The sequence below is a fragment of the Pteropus alecto genome, unplaced genomic scaffold (assembly GCF_000325575.1).
Source record: "Pteropus alecto unplaced genomic scaffold, ASM32557v1 scaffold38, whole genome shotgun sequence".
Taxonomy (NCBI): domain Eukaryota; kingdom Metazoa; phylum Chordata; class Mammalia; order Chiroptera; family Pteropodidae; genus Pteropus; species Pteropus alecto.
This window is the reverse complement of record NW_006442512.1, coordinates 10,097,497-10,102,706: the sequence shown is the minus strand read 5'-3', so window position 1 is coordinate 10,102,706 and position 5,210 is coordinate 10,097,497.

The following is a 5,210-nucleotide window of genomic DNA, read 5'->3' as shown; positions in this document are numbered from 1 at the left end:
GCTGAGATAGGTTGGTCAGGTTCATCGCTTTCATCCATATCTAAAACTGGTGAATTTCAAATTTATTAATCATCAGATTTACACAAATGTACCAGATGGTTAAGCCTTTACCTTCCTTCATTAAGTGTTGTTCTGTTGCGCTCCCTCAGAAAAAAAGTAATTCATAAATTACTGCATTCTGTATTACACTCTTATTGGACCCCCACCTTACTCAGTAAGCATCTTTCTTGTTTAATCTTTGCTATAACTAAATCTCACTTCTAGAAGTTTCCTTCAAGGGTCTATGACATCACAGCCGATTCTCACTACAATGTTCCATTGGTGGTAGACCCAGCACTTTTTAACTTGGTAAACACTCATGGACTATGGCTGAAAGTAAGAGATCTACTGTTTGAAACATCAAGTTGAAAAAAAAATTGTCTGTCAGAGGGACATCAAGTAAACTCCAATAATACTGCTTTCTAAAAGTTGATGCTTTTGAACTTACAATTCTGTTCTTTTCATCCTACTATCAAAGACAGTTATATTGCAGAACTCAGAATGTTGTAGCCTATTTTCAATCACTGGAGAAAACAACTGCTAATGTATGTGTGGTGATGTTCTATAAATATGTGTTTATGTGATTTGAAAGAAAGTTAATAATGTTTGAAAAACTTGAGTTCTGAGATGCATATACATGTAAGGTCCTTATGTCCTTAGCAACTCAGTACCACAAGAAACTACTATCTATCTATCTATCTATCTATCTATCTATCTATCTATCTATCTATCTATCTATCACATCTTTGCCATGCTAGATATTTTAACTTTCAACTATTTCAGAAAAAAAAATTCTCTTTGAAGTTTGCCAACTAAAAGAATGTTGAGTCTAATGATACAGCAAGTGAAACAAAACGCATTTTCATATGGTCACTATATGCTCAACTGAATAACTGCATGGGAATGAATTCCCCAATGAAAATAAAAGCTTTAGATTGAAGCTTTAAAAAATAGGAACCCCATTAAGCTAACTGTAAATGGCACTATATTAAATTTGAAATATAAATAAAACTTTAACTTATACATGACACAAAAATTTACTAGAAAGATAAAGATTGGTCGAAAGATTGTAAAAACATATTTCTTTAGTCTAAGGAAAGTTAAGGAGTAAAAAAATAGACTTCAAAATGTAATATAGTCACAAGGGGAAAAGTAATAAACATATATAAACAATCATTACAATTTCACTAACCTGGGAAAACATTTTTAAATGTTTTATGCTGTATTGCCTCTAGGAAATATAAAAGTGTCATCGGATAATTCCCCATGTTTGACACACATTTAGTCATAATTGTAGCTAGGTCATCGTGGCCAAATAAATGAGCATTTTCCACAATCTTTGTCCCAATCCCTAAAACATCCTCTGCCTTTTGGCAGGGATCAGTGAACATTTGTTGAGTGTAATTGGAGGAATATGATTAGAAACCATGCTTTTGTCTTATATCTCAACTTGCTCTGCTTTTATGTTTGTCTATTCTTCTCCACTGTGTTATATCTTTCTAAGATTTAATAAAGCAAAGTAAAACAAGTTATTTTACATACAAATTGACATAGGTTTTAGTCATATCTGCTGTAGTTTGAAAACTAGGTTCTATATCAACCTCTTCATGGTCTGATGTTCCTCTCAATTGCATCTGTCAAATACTGCATGTACATTTTATAATCAAGTTTTTGGAGTTAATTCATAATAAGAAATGTGTCAAAAACAACACTGCATTATTAACATTTAATTAACATTTTTGTATTGGATTAATATTGCTGCCTCAACGTAAATAAAATTTGACCAAATTTTCCATGAACATAAATTGAATTTTCAATTTCAGTTAAATTAAATTAGCAGTTTCCTATTCTTTAATATAATTTAGGTTTTTTCTTCCAGGAAATAATGAAAAACTTGTTCTTTATACCACAAACTATCATAGTACACTGCTTTTTACACTAGCTTATTCATAAAAGCAAATTATCCTGCCTAAAAAATCAATTGAAATTTACTTGAAATTCCAAGTAGAATCACGTAGCAGTTTCTCATCCTATTTCTTAATATCCACAAGTGCTCCTTTTGCCCTGATGACATACCTAACCAACTAATTATTATTCAATCTATCTTGTCAGTTTAGGTTTGGGTGTTTTAGCCTCTGTTCTTACAATCTCCCATAATTCAGCTCTCTCCACTTCACTTGGTTTACATCTGTTATAAATTGAATTGTGTATCCCAAAAAGATATGTTGAAGTCCTAACCCCCAGTATCTGTGAATGTGACTTATTGGAAGCAGAGTCTCTGTGAATATAATCAGGTTAAAATGATTTTCTTATAAGAGGAAAATCTGGACACAAAAGACACAGAGGAAAGTTGGCCATGTGAAGACGAGGGCAGAGATTGGAGTTATACTGCCATAAAACAAAGAACACCAGAAGCTGGAAGAAGCAATAAATAATTCTCTCCTAGAGGCTTTAGAGGGACCTCATTTGGGACTTCAAAACTCTAGAACTGTGAGAGAATAAATTTCTGTTATTTTAATCCAGTTTGCAGTCCTTTTTGACGGCAATCCTAGGAAACTAATACAATATCTTTTTGAAGCCCCACATTTTTGACTTCTACTTGACATGCTGCACCTCTGACTCTTTCTCAGTCTCTAGAGCTAGTTTCCTTATCTCTGACTCACATCTGATATTTAGTTTTATACAATATTTGGTTCATTTCTATAATCATAAAACCAGAGGGATTTATTGAAAGGTCTCTACCTGATGATTTGTGTTTGATTTTACCAAAAACAAATTTGCTGAGTAGCACTTAATTTTATTTATAATTTTCATGAATTTGAAAGCTATGATTTAGAGATGATAGAGATGTTTCAAATAAATATAGACCAAATATCTAAACTGTGAGCTATATTGCTTTATTTCTAACAAATAGATCAAATAAGATGAAGTCTGAAAAATGCTCATGCATAACAACTACAAGGTCATTGAGAATTTTAATAAGCTCAATTTCAGTGGAAGGATAAGGATTGAAGCCATAAAAATCTAAAATCTCTGTGAATGAAAAATAAACGAAATTAAAATACAATGAAAAACTTGGAAAAATAAGTACGAAATATCACAAAGAGCTATACTTAATATACTAAAAGATTTTAGAAATCAATATAAATATAACACAATAGAAAAATTAACAAAGGACATAAATAGAAAATTTATAGGAGAAAAAAAGTGACCAATAAATATATAAAGATCAAATTCATTCCTAAAATAAAAATTAAAATTAAACCAATGCAAAACTGGCAAAGGCTTAAATATAATACCCCACCTCCCAAAAGGTAAGAATAGTATTCAATGGATGGTCTCCTACATTACTGGCAAAAATGTGAATTGATATGTTCTTCATTCTGGATAATTGGAAAATAAATATCAAATTATCTAAAATGTGCATACCATTTGCCAACAATTCTAATTCCAAGAAACTTATTTGTAGAAATAATTATTTCCTCAATAAATATTCATTGAGCACCCATCTATTCCAGGGACAATTACTAGGTGTTGGAGAAACAACAAAATACAAAAAAATATTGTTTCCTGTCTTTGTGAATCCCAGTCTAGTGGAAGAAACTAAATAAACAAGTATAACAAATTGTGAAAAATATTGCTAAATAGTGAAGAGGGAATATACTTTACATAGAGTAATAGGACCAGAAGTGGTCAGTGAGGCACCTAATTGAGAAATCATCCAAAGGAGTAACAGGAAGAAAATGCCATGTTCTAAGAACTGTAAGAAATCTGTTGTGGCAAGAGGAAAGGCCAAGTGAGCAAAAAAAAAAAAAAAAAAGCATTCATGAAATGTATGAAGTAGAGAGGGACCTGATGCTGCACTGACTCATAGACTATGAAGTATCATTATTTTGGATAGAACAATTGTAAATATTTATGTACACAGCATAAGAGCATCTAAATATATAAAGTAAATTTTAAGAGATCTGAATAGACAAGTAGACAACAATAAAAGAATAGCAGAAGACTTAATAATACCACCTTCATTTAATGGACAGATCATCCAGACAGAAAATTAATAAGGAAACATTGGACTTGAACTACACTTTAAGACCTAAGAGACATGTGTAAACATTCCTTCCAAGAGCAAAATAAACATTGTAATCAAGCACACATGGAACATTCTCTAAGATAGAGCATACATTATTTGACAAAAGGAGTCTTAAAAATTTTAAGAAGATTGAAATCATATATCGAGCATCTTTTCTTACCACAATGATATGAAATTAGAAATAAATTACAAGAAGATAACAAAAAATGCACAAATATTTGGATGTTAAATAACACACTGTTGAGCAACCTATGAGTCTAACAAGAAATTAAAAAAGAAATATAAAATATCTTGAGACAAATGATTAAAAATATAACATACCAAAACCGACGGAATGTGACAAAGCAGTTCTAAGAGAGATGTTTGTATCAATAAATGCCTATTTTTTTAATAATAAAAAAGATCTTAAACATAACTTTATGCCTCAAGAAACTAGAAAAAGAAGAAAAAACTAAACCCAAAGATAGTAGAAGAAAGGAAATGATGAAATCAGAGCAGAAATAAATGAAATAGTGACTAAAAGGATAAAAGATTAAGGAAACTAAGACATGGTTTTTTAAAAGATAAAGAAAATTGACAAAACATTAGATAGTTGAAGAAAAAAGAGAGGACTCAAATAAAATAAAATGATGAAAGAGAAGACATTACAACTGGTAGATATAATAAGGATCATAAGAGACTACTATGAATTATTACATACAAACAAGTTATATAATTAAGAAGAAATGAATAAATTCTTAGTAAAATACAACCTTCCAACACTGAATCATGAAGAAATTAAAAATCTTAACAGACCAAAAACAAGTAAGGAGATTGAATCAGTAATCGAAAACCTCCCCAAAGAGAAAACCCTAGGACCTGATGGCTTCACTAGTGAATTCTATCAAACATTTTAAAAGAATTATTACCAATCCTATCAAATTCTTTCAACAAAATTTAAGAGAACAATTCTAAATTCATTTTATAAAGTCAGCATCACCTTGACACCAAAGCCTGCCAAGGATACTACAATAAATGATACTTACAGGCCAATATTCCTGATAAATATATATATATTTATATAAATACATAACTTTAT